Source organism: Diospyros lotus, chromosome 4, assembly GCF_014633365.1.
Source record: "Diospyros lotus cultivar Yz01 chromosome 4, ASM1463336v1, whole genome shotgun sequence".
Taxonomy (NCBI): Eukaryota; Viridiplantae; Streptophyta; class Magnoliopsida; order Ericales; family Ebenaceae; genus Diospyros; species Diospyros lotus.
Window position 1 is genome coordinate 8,217,758 of NC_068341.1, and position 15,883 is coordinate 8,233,640.

Consider the following 15,883-nt stretch of genomic DNA (forward strand, 5'->3'; position numbering starts at 1 on the left):
CATGGCCGCCGATCGCGGCCACTGCGAGCTGGTTGCTTGTAGCCATGGCTGCCTTAGCTCTCCCTCTCAATCTCACGAGCTCTCCCTGCCTCTATCTCGACTATTGTTTGCTCTCAAACTCTCTTCTCCTTTCCCTTTATATAGTCGAAGCATCCACCGACTCCCCTGCCTAAGCCATTTCTCTTTGCGTATAACACACTCAAATTGCCATATGTTTGCAGATCGTGGAGTTGCAAGGCATGGCTTGGAATTACAGGGTAAGGGCGGCCATCACACGCATACACAGTACACGGATGAATATATATATATATATAATTGCACGTCACAATCCTCTCAAATCTTTTTACCTTAGATTTCTTCGGATCTTCTTCCTCAAATCTTGCATCCAATATTCTTTCCCATTGCAGCAAATCTCGATCATTTAAAAGCTTCACAGAAGCTGGCCTTCTCACCCACTCGCATATATATATATATATTCATTTATTGATAGAATTATTCCATCACTAAAAGATTTTAATTTTAATGTAATTTTTTTCTTATTTAGCGACAAAATTATTCCATCACTAAATTATCTTAAATAAAGTTTTAATTTTATTTTTTTTTAGCAACGAAATTATTTTGTTGCTAAAATATTTTTATTTTAATTTAATTTTTTTTTCATTTAGCGACGGAATAATTCCATCACTAAATTATCTTAAATTAAGTTTTAATTTTATCTTCTTTTAGTGACAGAATTATTTCATCACTAAAATATTTTAATTTTAATTTAAGTTTTTTTTATTTAGCTACAAAATTATTTCATCGCTAAATTAACAAACTTAGTAAAAATTTTAAATTTTATTTTAAAATTAAAATCATGAAAATTATTTAGCGACTGGTGTAGTCGTCGCTAAATTTTAAAAATATTAAAAATTATTTAGGGACAGGTCTTTCCGTCGCTAAATTAAAAACATTTAGCAATGAAATAGACCGTCGCTAATCCATCGAAAAAATTTAGCAACGGCTATTCTGTTCTTAATTACCGACGAAAAAATTTCATCACTAAAAAATATTTTTCTTGTAGTGAAATAACTAAAGATGATGAGGATGAGCATGTAGTCGAGGATGTGGTCGTGGCCGATGAGGAAGAGGTAAAGGTGGTCATAACCACCGCAACAATGATAAGATGAGCAATCAACCACATAGAGGTAAAGGAAGAGTAAGAGAAAAAGGAAAAGGTAACAATCCTAGACTAAATGAGACGAGGTATGATAAGTCACAAACTTGGGAATTATTTGTGGTAATGTTATGGTGCAACTAATCATATTGAGGATGTAACACCCATGATTTCTCGAGCGCTAAATAATTAAAGATTTTAAGAATTTTTTTTTTTCACAACTTATCCATTGATGCATAACATACAATTCCTAAAAATCTCAATTTTACCTTCTCGACCAATCAAACTCAAAGAGTTAAGATAGGTGTTATAATTACAAATACAAAAGCTAGATCGAACTTGATATGGTTCATAACCATAATATTTTATTTATCATATGAGAAACCGTTCAAGACGTCTACAAAATGAATTACATGGATATCATCTCTCAAAAAAGATAAACGAATGTATCAAACATAACCAAAAACATAATAAGCTTTGAATAGGATTCGTACATAAGTAAAGACATATTAATACATGCTACATTCAACGAAATAAACTTATTCTTCAGCTATCTCCTTTCCCTTAGAACCGCTTGTCGAATCTGGAACGTTTTAATATTCTAGGGATATAGTCTAATTAGAAGATGAATCTTTTAGTGAGAACCCCAAAACAGTTTATATAAATGCATAAACAAGTATAAAAAATATAAGGAAAACAACGAAGACTACTCCGAAGTGCCTCGTGAACATGTCAGCCTTCTTCAACGAGAGATTTCTCAATGGCGCACGCATAGCGCCTCTTGAGAGGTTCCTAACCACGTCACATTAGCTCGATCTCATAGAACTCATGCAAACACCACAACCGTTGTACCTTAAACTCACGGTCTTCCCCATGAGAGCTTTCTCGATGGCGCACGCATAGCGCCTCTCTCGGGATATCCAAACTTTTGCCTTCAGGCAACAACAGATAGGTATAACAGTATGGCCACATATATTTTCAGGAAAATACATTTCATATACGCAATGTTATTTCATGCAAGAGAACAACAGGAGGTTGCGTACAGGAATTTCACAAAACACGTTTCATAAAATAGAAATCTTTTATAAAAGAAAACTACAGGATTTGGAGTTTAGAAGTCTCACCTTGAACTTGATTCGGGATGTCTCAAAATTCGTGCCCGACCTCGACTCTTGTGCCAGGCACACTATTACACAACCTCGAGCCTCAACGATTCCTTGCCCCACGCACCTGTGCGTGGCACGCGGGTCTTTTTCTCCAGCAAGCTTCATGTCGGCTGGCAACCGAAAAACTTCCCCGATCTCACTACTTCGAAGGCCTCTTCCAATCAATCTAAGGGGTATGCCTTTTGTTCTGAAATCACCACCGAATGTGCCCCAAAATGGCCAAAAATAGTCTGGCTCCGACATCTCTTTCATTTTTTGGCCATTATTCGAACACTACTCAAACCATTATGAAAACACTCCAAAATTTCTAGAACTGATCTCCAAGACCTCTAGAACAAGCCCCCTATCAAATCTCTCAAAAACACTCCAAAATTCGAGAGATTGGTTGCCCACTTTTCGGCCGAAACCCTTACCTATTTATCAGCAAAATTCGGCTTATCTTCAGCCAATCAACGGCCATTGCGTAGCCCATACGCTTCCTAGGCCAATGGTAGCCATGCCTTGACAAGATCGGTCGTCTCATCACCGAATTTGGCCTATGTACAGTGGCAGGTGAGCGGCCACCTGTTCCAACATTTCCAGAAATTACACTTTGTCCCTTTGCAAATTTCTTTTGCATTTTGGCCCTTTTCTTCAAGTCCGTAGACTTTGATATTTTACCATATGAACCCCTAAGTTCCATGCTTCTCAAATAGACCACCAAATTTGAAAAAATATCATTTTCACCCCATTTTCAACTAGAATTGAAAATTACACTTAGGCCCCAAATGCATATTCGGTCCCAAACCCTTTTATCCCATTCTGAAACCACTTAAGAGTTGCTCCTTATGTAAAATATGAACGTCATCAGGATTTCGTTGACTTTTCGAAAGTCTCTTATCATTATTCGGTCTTTCATGCTATAACTTAGTTGTATCGAAAACCATGTCAGATTTGATTTCTTTTCGCGTCATAAGTCTCGCCTCGAGACGCTCGTCGTTGACATACCTTTTTCCTTAATTATCTAAGCTCTGAGGCGCTCCTTGCTGTTGATTTGGTGATTTATTTTGCTAACAAGCCAATTTTTTTATATTTCGAACTCGTTTAAATTACGTGGTAATCTCACAAAAATATGGGGTATTACAGAGGAGCAAGTCAATGTTGTTGATGACAAGCAAGAAGCTGAAGAGCTCGCTTTGTTGCTAGCACTCAAAGATGACAAGAGAAATGAAAAAAGTTCGTGGTTTTTGAATAATGGGGCAAGCAATCACTTGTGAAGATAAAGGAAACTTTGCGAAGCTTGATGAAAAGATACAATGCGATGTTTCTTTTGGAGATTCTTCTAGGATTCAAATTTGTGGGAAATGTACTATTCTAATTTCTTCAAGAAGTGAAAGCCATATTGTAATGCCCCGCTTTTTCGAGCATTAAATAACCTAGGAATTTTGGAAATATTTTTGTTTTTTATAAATCATTTTCCAACAATCCCGTTCTACCTTCCCAGCATACTAAATAGAAATCAATAAGCTAAGATAGGTAATCATCATAAATGCGGAAGCTTAAAATCGAAACCTGATATGATACATAACTAAATTCACTTAATCATAACATAAGAATCTGTATCATCATATCATCGAATACTTAAATACATGGAGACTTATCGTACAATCTGACTATTCCTCAGAAATATATTAAATCATAATAATTATACATGATATTCAATATAGCATAATCTTCTAAACATGTCCAAAAACATATCCTGAATCCTCACGAAGGAGCATATACCAAAACATCTTACCGAATCCATCAGCCACGTCATCAATCATCCCATTGTCATAGCTATAAATCCTAACTGGAACGTTTGAATGCTCCACGGGCATAACCCAATTAAAAGATAAATCTTTTAGTGAGGGTTTAGAAACATGATACATGAATGTATAATGCAATAACATAAATAATCATATGTCCTAATGTAACTTCTCTGACCCACTAGTCTGGTACGGAACCCTAGGCAGAATCTCAAACCTCTGTAGGATAATCCTAACGTTGTTTCATCATTGCTCTTGGGGAATTACGGCTACACTCTTAGGGCGATATCCCAATCTCATGCACGAGTATCATGTTATTGTACTTTTTGTACATTAGTTTTGATGATAAAGAACATATTTTGTTTAATCCCTAAGTCATGAGTCAAGATTATGGTTTTCAATATAAATCAATTTCAATATCAAGTATTACTTTGTGAGAATAAAAACCAAATGAATTTCAAGTATCGAGATTTCAAAGTCAAAGTCATATTTTTTCTAAGTCTGGAAGATTAGCACCTTATAAGGAGACCTATATGAAAATGTTTTCTTTTTAGAAAACTAACTCCCGCTATTTCAATAGCTAACATTCATTAGTGATAAAATGATTTTTAAAGAATTTTTCAAGAAATAAAAAGTGTATATCTTGTAGGTGGTAAAATCGTAAAATCCTAAGTTTGTACTAAAACCCTTGGTTGACTAACTGTCATGTCTATTTTTGTCTTGGTCGACTAAGTGCCTTGTTGTCTTTATGATTTGGTCGACTAACCTATTTTCTTTGTCGACTAAGCTTGTTATTTTTGCTTGATTCTGTCGACTAACCATTTTCATATGTCGACTAAGTTCTTTTCGTAGAAAGCACAACGACTAGTTTTTTCAAATCCCAATGGTCACAAACGGCTAGTTTCCTCTTCAATCTTCTGGGATGCCTATATATACAACTCATTGATGTCCAAGAAGAAGCTAATGGATGGGAATGAAGTAAAGTGAGCTTAAGGATTATTTCATACTTCTCGACTTACATTTGTGCTTCAATTTTTCTCTCAAAAGGTTTTGTTCTAAGTTTGTTTCATTTGATTCAAGCCTTGTATATTTATTGAGAGTCATTATAACTAAGAGGATATACTCTTAGAAACTCTCTTTTGTATCTTTCTTATTTTTCCTAACTTGTATTGCTAGAGGGCTTGCTTGAAAGCAAGAGGTTGTATATCCTAACTTGGTGCTAGAGGGCCTATCTGAAGTGATATGAGGTTTTAGTGGATTGCTTGCAAAATCCTTAGTGAGGAGCTAAGGTAGTGGATTAGACTTGGGTTAAGCAGAACCACTATAAATCCTTATATTCTTTTGTGCTTGCGTTCTTTGATCTATTTATCTTTCCAAGCATTTCATTATTCCTCACTTAGTTCACTTATTTATCTTTGCAAACTTATATTTGTCATTTTATAAGTTTCACGTTTTTAAATCACGAAAATCTTAATTTGTATCAAAAAGTTTTTCAAATTCAAATAAGTTTTTAAATTATTCAATTCACCCATCTTCTTGGTGTGTGCCATAGCACTTCCCAGTCTAACATATCAATATGTCAATAATATCGTGCTAAGCAAAAATCACGTCTTTCCATGAAATATGATAAAATGATCATAACTTCAATAAACATCATGCATAATGAAGCAAATGTGTCATATATAGATTCTTGGTATAAAACCACTCACCTGATGCCCGAATTTTTGCACGCTTCAAAAAATGTGCATCGTCTCGATTTGCGTGCCCGACCTCGATTTTTGCACAAGTCACTTCAACTTAAGCTTCAAAACACCCTAATCATCATATTTATTTAAATAAGCATTAAAACTTATTTTTCAATAAATTCTTGTATTTTCTTTATTTTTCTCTATTTCTTCTTATTTTTCCTCAATAAATCCAAACTAAATATTTTTCAAATATTTCACTATAAAAATCTATAAAATAACATTCTTGAATTTCTAAATTTTTCTAAAAAATTTTACTCACCTCGACTTAGCCTCTCAGGCTTTCTCAATATGCGTGTCCCAACCTCGAAATATGTGCCCGATTAATTTCTTTGGCTTCGGAACACTTCTCTAGTCCCGAAAAAATTCTCGGAATCATTTTGACATTTTACGAGATTTTTCCACATTTTTTTTCTCTTTTCTTTTTTTTTCTTTTCCTTTTAATTTTCTTTCTTCTCCTACCTCACTTCATTTTCTTCCTCGCGCAGCCCTGCTCGCGCACAGCTTCGCCTCAACCCAGCCACCTTTCCGTGTGCCTCCGCGGGCCACTATAGCCTCGCTGACCGCTGCTCGCACCCTCGCCAACCTCCGTTGCGGTCGCTGTTGGCTGCGCCTACCGTCTTCTTCGGCCTCCTGCTTTGCCGTGGCCTGCTATCACGAGTTCGCGGCCATAGCCGGGCACAACAGCTCGTGCACCTGCTGGCACGAACTAGTCGTCGGTCGCCTCCCACCGCGGTTGCTTCACCTCCCACCGTGGCTGCTTCATTTTCATCGCGGCCGCTTCAAGAGGCTGTCATGGCCGATCGAGCTTGCTACCCACGGCCATGGCCGCTGTCCATTTCCACCCGATTCGGCCAGCATTTCCCTCTCTTTATCTCTCTTTGCTCTCTCCCGATCCCTCGTCGTGGTCTCCCTCTTTCTCATACGACCTCTCTCTGCTTCTTTTTCCCTCTGCATTTCCATTTTCATTCACACACACACACACACACACACATATATATATATATACCCACTTGGAACTACACTTAGGGTGTGTTTGATAGCATGAAAAATGCATGGAAAATGTCCCATCCAAGGAAATGAATTCCATCTTAGGTGTTTGACACACTATATTTTCTATGGAATTGAATTCCATGGTACAACCATTAAAGCATGTTTTTGGCTATTTTCCATGGAAAATTCCATTTAGGGGGAGATGGTTTTTGTTTTCCATGTAAGTTGAAAAACACTTTCCTTTCCACCTAAATGCTATCAAACACACCCTTAGTCATTAATCTTGCCTGACCATCATCTCTTGAATTCCAATTGCACAAACCTCTCGATCTCTCTGCAATCTTTCGGCGAAAGTTTCTCTCAAACGAATAGCCAATCCCATCATGCTTTTGCAATTTCTCATACCAAACTGATTAGTGGTTAATTTTGTAAAATTTTGTTATAATTATAACCCCCGTTTTGATTTTAAATTGGTTTAATTGAATAGTTGTGTAATATATATATAAATATATAATATATTATAATAAATATGTAAATATAATATATATTATAACATAATACATATACTCAATGGAGTGCATACAAGGAGCATTTATATAATATGTAAGTATATAATATATCATATAATATATCATATAAATATATACATAATATATAATTTAATAACACTTAATTGTTTGCTTGTAGGCATGAAGAATGTGGGCTTAGGGACTCAAAATGGATTGAAGAATGAAGAATTAAAGCCTATGAAGAATTAAACTCCATGAAGAATTAAAACCCATGAAGAATTAAACTCCATGAAGAATTAAGGCTCAACTTGAGCAACCCATGGAAGATATCATTTGGAGAAGGCCCAAGTATTATTTTTAATCCTAATGAAGATCAAAAACCTAATTGTAGAATTTTATTTTTAAATATTTGTTTTGTGAGTGCTTTATTATGTGTGTTTTTTAGCTAAAATCCATTTAACTATTAGGTGTGCATTATAGATAAAATCCATTTAACTTTAAGAGTGCTTTATTAGGTGTGTATTTTAGCTAAAATCTATCTAATATTAGGTGTGTATCATAGCTAAAATTCATTTAACTTTAAGTGTGTGAGTGCCCATTAGATATAATTATGTTTAGTTGAATAATTGAAATTGTGTGGTTTGTATTGCATCTTATGGGGTATAAATAGCTCACTTGATTGCATTTGTAAGTATAATTATTATTCTTGAATCAAAGTTTAGTTGTTTGTTTAGAATTATCTCTTTGAGAATTGTTTTTATTTTCTCTATTATTTTCTCTTGTGATCTTACTTTCTTTCTTTCTTCTTTTAAATTATTATGTCATTTATTGTTACTTTATTATTCACAGCCTAAATGGCCGGTTAATTTATACCTTTAAATTTCTGCAATTTTAATTCTTATTTTTTAATTATCCACCGCCTAAATGGCCGGTTAGTTTTTGCTATTTTAATTCCTATCATTTAAATTATGTTATTTAAATTACATCATTTAAATTCCTGTCAATTAACTTTTAAATTGAGATGATTAGCTAAATCTAATCTTAGATTAAGGCAAGGACAATGTCCAATGCCAATGATTCCCAAAAAAACTGCGCTTAAAATGAGTGATATTAATTTAAATTTCAATATAAGTGTGTATTAATTATTGAGAAATCACTAGGTTTGGATTGGAGTGTAAATCTAACTTAGAACTTTCATACCATGTATGGGAGTTACTAGAACTGGAAACGCTATTATACCCAAACTCGGATGATTAATTTAGTTATTTTGTGCATTAATTATAATTGAATTTATGGTAGTTGCTTAAACTAAAATCCCGCATATCATGTATGGGGATTGCTTAAACTAGAACTATCATCATCTCTAATTGCATTTAATAACAAATCCTCATATCTGAAATTAAATTAATGTTGCTAACATTGTCTGCTAAAATTTGGGAATCAACGGGTTAGTGTTGAAATTGTTTTAACCCAAGTACTATCCAATTTCATATTCTCACGTTCAGTATTTATTTCAATATATGTCTTGCTTTATTTCCCAGTATATGTTGGCTAAAAAAAAACCATAAAAAAAATCTTGTTACCAATCCATCTAAATGCGTGTGCGTGTGTGACATTTTTTTTCTTTTGTCATAAATAAATCTCTCAGTAGATGACTTGGACTCATCCAGAAAGTATAAATTTAAATTTGGACTACAACTGCACTCATACACTGACGAGTATAAACCTCTCACCTAAATAAAGAAAAAAATATAAAATTTTTATTGTGTTTTGTTTTGTATTTTAATTGCAAGGTGAGAGTGCAGTCACAAACTCTCAATTGAAGAACCAACCCAGAAATGTTTCCCACGCCTCACACACACATGGATAATTTACACATTAACTCCACTTCTATTCATAAATTTAATTTAGGAATTTTAATAATTGCACTTGGACCCTTCAAATTTTAAACTAATTACCCTTAAACCACTCAAAACCTTGATTTCATCAAAATTAATACTCGACAATTTACTTGATAACGACTGATTTGGCCCTAGTGTCCTCACTGGGTTATAGTTTCATCATGAAACTACTCCACGACACCTTCCGAAAAATTGGAGTCCCTTTAGGGTTAGATTGATTTCTCAGGAATCCCATACGGAAATTCGATTTTTGAGCCTAAATTGTAACTGTATTTTAGTTATACCGAAAATCATTTCTGATCCAATTTCTTTCGATTCCATAAATCTTATCTCGGGATGCTCGTCAATGCCGTATCACTTTTCTTAGATATCTCGGCTCCAGAGCACTCCCTGCAGTTTATTCGATCAATTTTTTGAGCTATTTAGATACCAATCTTCCCCGAAATTTTATTTTTCTAATAAAATGCTTATTCTCCTATAATCCCAATTTCTTGGGTATTACACATATACTTATAACTGATTTATTCTATGTGCCTAGATTAAAAAATAATATTTTGAGTTTGGGGTAACTCCTATGAAATTCATATGAAAGATTGTTATTTTGTCTTAAAGATCAACATGCTAATTTGATTGCTAAGGTGTTTATGTTGAAACATAGAATGTTTATGCTAAATTTGAAGACAATTGTAGTAAAGTGCTTGAAGATGGATGTGAGAGATTAAGCATGGGGTTGGTATATGAAATTTGGGAACTTGAATTTTGAAGAACTCAAAAATTTTGGGAGACAAATACATGGTGAAAGGAATGCTCCCAATCAACCACCAACATCATTTGTTTGAAGCATGTCTACTTGGTAAGCATTCAAGGAGATTTTAGAAAGAAGCTATTTTAAAAGTAACTAAACCACTTCAATTTTCTCATATCAATGAGTGTGAACTGAACAAGCCATTATCATTTGGTAAAAATATGTACTTGTTTTTCATTAATGATTATAATAGAAAGATTTGGGGTTATTTTTTGAAACCAAAATCAGAACCATTTGAAGCATTCAAGAATTTTATGACTCTTGTGGAAATTGAAAGTGGTTACACAATTAAAGCTTTGAGGTCTGATTAAGGAAGTGAATTGACATAAAAAAAAAAACTTTAGTAATTTTTGTGAATCACATGGTATTCATCATCCTTTAATGGTCTTTGGATCACAATAACAAAATGGAGTAATCGAGAAGGAGAATAGAACTATTCTCAACCTAACTCGATATATGTTGAAAACACATAATGCCTAAAGAATTTTAGGTTGAAGCTATTTCTTATGCATTTTTTTTTTTTTTTTTTGACAAACTAGTCTCCAACAAGAAATGTGAAAGACTAAACATCACAAGAGGCATGGAGTGGAAGAAAGCCTAGTGTTGCTCATTTGCAAGTTTTAGCTAAGAAACATTGCATATGTTTATGTGTCACAACAAGAAAGATCCAAGTTAGATTATTGAAGTGTTAAGCATGTCTTCATTGGGTATGATCGAAATTCCAAAGGCTATAAATTGTACAACCCAAGTAATGGCAAGTTTATGATGAGTAGAGATGTTGAGTTTAATAAAGAAGCAATGTGGGATTGGGAGATAAAAAAAGAAAGCACCTATGACTTCTTTTCATAGTTTGAAGATGAAAAGAAAGATATTATAACACCAATTCAAGATACAACTCCACTTCATTCTCTTGCTACTATACCTCATTCTCTTGTTTCTTCTATGCATGTGGAAGGTTCTAGTTGAGGAGCATGAAAATGAGGAGTTTGTATGATATCACTACACAAAAAAAAAAAAAAAAGGCTTTAGCGACAGGAAAAATCTGTCAATGCTCAAAATTCTGTTGCTAATTAGTTAACAATGGAATTATCAATAGATTTATATCTGTCACTAAACAGGTTGTTGCTGATTACTTAGCAACAGATTTTTAAACTCATCGCTAATTAGAGAAGGAAAAGATTCGTTACTAATTAAAGACGGATAAAATTCGTCTCTAAAGCCAAAAATTCCTTCCAAATCCATCTATTACTTGGAAAGAGTGCAATAATATATGCTTCCGGGATTTGGAGGGATTAGCTTTTCAACTAGCACATAAGATTCATTGCGCTGTGTGGGCCCGTCTTGTGACGATTCGGTTTCGGCCTTCTTTCCAGAGTAGTGCTCTACGACATTTTTGGAGGCTGTCGTTTGATCAATCATCTCTTCTTCGTTGAGATGTTCTGCCCCGTCTTGAGGATTCTGCTTGATGTTTTATTTTTAGAGTGTTATGTTGTTATCTTTAGTGATTTTTTGTTCATTTGATGTGCTATCGGATTGCTGTGTTGTGGAGTCTTCTTCTCTCTTGCTAGGAGGAGTGAGTATTGTTCTGATAATGTTTATCGACTTGTTTAGGTGGTCATGTTTTGGTTGTTTTCCCTCTTATCATTTTATTTATTTATTATTTTTTTTATCTTGTATATATTTTCTTTTTTTTTTTTGTTTTTTGGCACAGAAGGTGTTTGTGGTTGTTTATTCACTCTTGGTTTTTACTGGTGTAGGGTTTGCCTTGGTCTTTGTTTGTAGCCGCTTCGGTGTGTTTTTTTGTTTTATGAAATTCTTATTTATAAAAAAACAAAAATTAAATGGGTCATAGAATCAATCACATTTCTGGTTTGAGGAAAAAAAAGCCCTAGAAAAGGAAAAATAGCGACCGAATTAATTCCCTTATGACTCGAACCCAAAACTTGGCATGACTAAAGGTCCTAACATGACTTGCTTGGCCATAGGGCTATAAACTCAATCAATTCCTTATTCGTCCCAATTTATATTTAAACTATTATTTCCTACTTTTTATCATAAAATCTCAACTTTCGATCTGACTCTTGGTCCTTCTAAATTATCATACGCGAAAATATCAATTATTTTATTATAAAATAAAAAAGTCTTAATATAGAGTTTAGAAGCAGAATTTTTCCGTCTCTGAACTCTAATACTTCTACATATGCTAGAATATAAATATTGTTTATATTTCTATTCTGAAAATATAAATACTAATTATTTTATATTCTAAAATTCTAATTATTTTATTACTTTATTATAAAATAAAAAATCCTTAAGATAGAGTTTAGAAATGAAAATTTTTCTATCTCTGAACTTAGATACTTCCACATATGCTAGAATATAAATATTGTTTATATTTATATTTTAAAACATAAATACTAATTATTTTATATTCTAAAATATCAATTATTATCGTGTGCATGCCTTATGTTCTAAAATACCAATTGTTTACATTCTAAAATACCAATTATTTTATTATTGTGCGTATGCTTTCACTTTTGATTATTTTTATTTTATGTTCTTTAATTTGTACGAACAGAAACAGAATTAAGTCTGTCTCTAAGTTAAGGGCGGCGAGGGTAGGGACAGAATTAATTAGTTCCGTCTTTGAGTTGAGGGTAGAGACGGAATTAGTTTTGTCTCTAAGCTAAAGGCAAGAGCAAAAAAAATTTGTCTCTAGTTAGGGAAAAACATATAAAGACGAAAATTTTTCGTCTCTAAATCCATCTCTAAGAAAAAAAAAAAAAAAATAGAGACAAAAAAGATTCGTCTCTGATTCCTCTCTAAATCAAAGACAATTGATTTTCGCCTCTAAATTTGTTTCTAAAACTATTTTTCTAAATTCGTCTCTAAATCCGTATTTATTAGAGACGAAAAAAAAATTTCTCTCTAAAATTATTATTTTTTTGGTAGTGTATTTATGATAAAACTGAAGAAATCATTGATTATAATGTGAATAATTTGTTTTGTCTTTTTGTAGATAGCAAGCCTTTAAACTTTGAGGAGGATGTGAAAGACAAAGGATGTGGAGGCAACCTTTGGAGGAAGAAATCAAAGCAATTGAGAAAAACAACACTACTTTTTCCATTGGTCATAAAGATATTGGAGTCAAATTGGTTTATAAGGCAAAGATGAATACATATGGAGATGTGGCCAGATATAAAGCAAGGGTTGTGGTTGTACTCTCATCCTATAATTAAAACATAATAAAATTTTTATATATATATTTTTATTTTGGTGAGAGATTTATACTCGTCAGTGTACGAGTGCAGTTGTAATCCAAATTTAAATTTGTATTTTCTAGATGAGTCCAGGTCGTCCACTGAGAGATTTATTTATGGCAAAAGAAAAAGAATGTCACACACACACATTTGAATGAATTGGCAACAGGATTTTTTATGGATTTTCAAATAACATATGCTAAAAAATAAAGTAAGGCAGAAGTTAAAATAAAAGTTAAAATAAACACTAATTGTGAGAATATGAAATTGGATAATACTTGAGTTAAGACAATTTCAGCACCAACCCGCTGATCCCCAATTTTTAGCATAAAAGATTAGCAACATTAATTTAATTTCAGATATGAGAGTTTGTTATTAAATGCAATTAGAGATAATGATAATTCTAGTTTAAGCAATCCCCATACATGATATGCGAGATTCTAGTTTAAGCAACTACCATAAATTCAATTGTAATTAATACACAAAATAACTAAATTAATTATCCGGGTTTGGGTATGATAGCGTTTTCAGTTCTAGTAACTCCCATACATGGCATGAAAGTTATAACTTAAGCTTACGTTCCAATCCAAACCTAATGATTTTTCAATAATTAATACACACTCATATTGACATTTAAATTAATGTCACTCATTTAAATCATAGCTTTCTTTAGGAATCATTGACGTTGGACACTGTCCTTGCCTTAATCCAAGATTGGATTTAGCTACTCATCTTTATTACAGAAATTAACCGATCATTTAGGTGGTGGATAATAAAGTAATAATAAATAACATGAGAATTCAAAAGAAGAAAAAAAAAAAAAAAAAAGAAAGATCATAAGAGAGAAAAAAAAAAAAGAACAATAGCAATTCTCAAAGAAAAACTCTAAGAACACAACTAAGTTTGCATTCAAGAATAATAATCATTTTCACAAATGCACCCAAGTGAACTATTTATAGCCCACAAGATGCAATACAAACCACATTATTTAAATTTATTCAACTAGACATAATTATATCTAATGGGCACTCACAAAATATTCATCTAACTAGTGGAAGAAAATTAACTAAAAGACAAAAAATACAAAAGACTTTAGGTGGTGGAATACTCATAAGAATACAAAAGACTTTAAGTGGTAAATCACTCATAAAAATATAAAACAAAGAAAAGTCTTCTACAAGTTGGGCTTTTGTTAGGCCTTTGGTTGGTTTTGGGCATTTCTTATGTTGGATTCCATTTGATAGTTGGGCCAAGTGCACTTGAAACATCCTCTACACTCCATAATTGGCCCTTAAATTTGAGCAACAATAATGAGTAATCCAACGTCTTCGATTTATGCCCCTAATTAATTGTAGAAATCAACTTCCTTGTTTCATCCTAAAATTATTATACTGAAATAATATGTAATACGAATAATTATTTATTTTAAGCATAAATATAAAGCCAAAATAGGGATATAATTCATTAGGATTTAGGAAATATTGACCCTTATCAGGTTGTTGTTAAAGGCTATAAGCAAAAGCATGGAGTAGACTATGAAGAAATGTTTCCACCTATTGTTCGTATGGAGATGATTCGTTTGCTGATTTCTTTGGCAACTCAAATAAAGTGGAAGATTTGACAATTTGATGTAAAGTCGGCTTTTCTAAATGGCTTTCTTGAAGGTGAGGTTTATGTAGAGCAACCAATTGGTTTTGTAGCAAAGGTTATAAAGATAAAGTTTTGAGAATAAGAAAGCATTGTATGGATTAAAGTAAGCACCAGAGGTATGGAATACCCGCATCGACAAGTACTTCCAAGACAATGAGTTTGTTTGTTGCTCTTATGAATACGCTTTTGTGTTAAATCATACAAAAATGGAGATATTTTGCTTTTTTGCCTTTATGTGGATGATCATATCTTTGTTGGCAATAATACAAGATTGTTTGAAGAATTCAAGAAAGCTGTCACTAGGGTTTGAGATGACAGACATAGGACTTGTGTCATACTATTTGGGCTTAGAGGTGAAGCAAATGAAGGATGGAATTTTTATTTCAAAGAAGGCTATGGAAGAGAGAATGATTGAAAAAGTTCAAAATGCTTAATTTCAACCCTACGAACACACCCATGGAATGTGGAATAAATTTGTCAAAGTTCAATGATGGATATAAGGAAGATCCCATTGCATCCAAAAGTCTTGTGGGAAGCACGAGATACTTGACATGTATAAGGCCAAATATTCTCTTTGTGGTTGTGGTGGTAAGTAAACTCCTACTTTTACCCACATAAAGCTACTAAGAGAATTCTCTGATACCTCAAAGGTAATTGACTATATATGGATTGCTTTATTCTTCATCCATTGATTTCAGACTTGTAGGATTTTTTGATAGTGATTTTGCGAGAGATGTTGACGATAGAAAAAACACTAATGGTTTGGTGTTTTTCATGGGAGATTGTGCTATTACATGGAGATCAAAGAAGCAATCAATTGTTAATTCTTTCAACTTGTGAATCTGGATATGTGGTTGAAACTTCTTGCACTTGTAATGCTATTTAGCTTAAGAGTTCATTAAAGGAAAGCA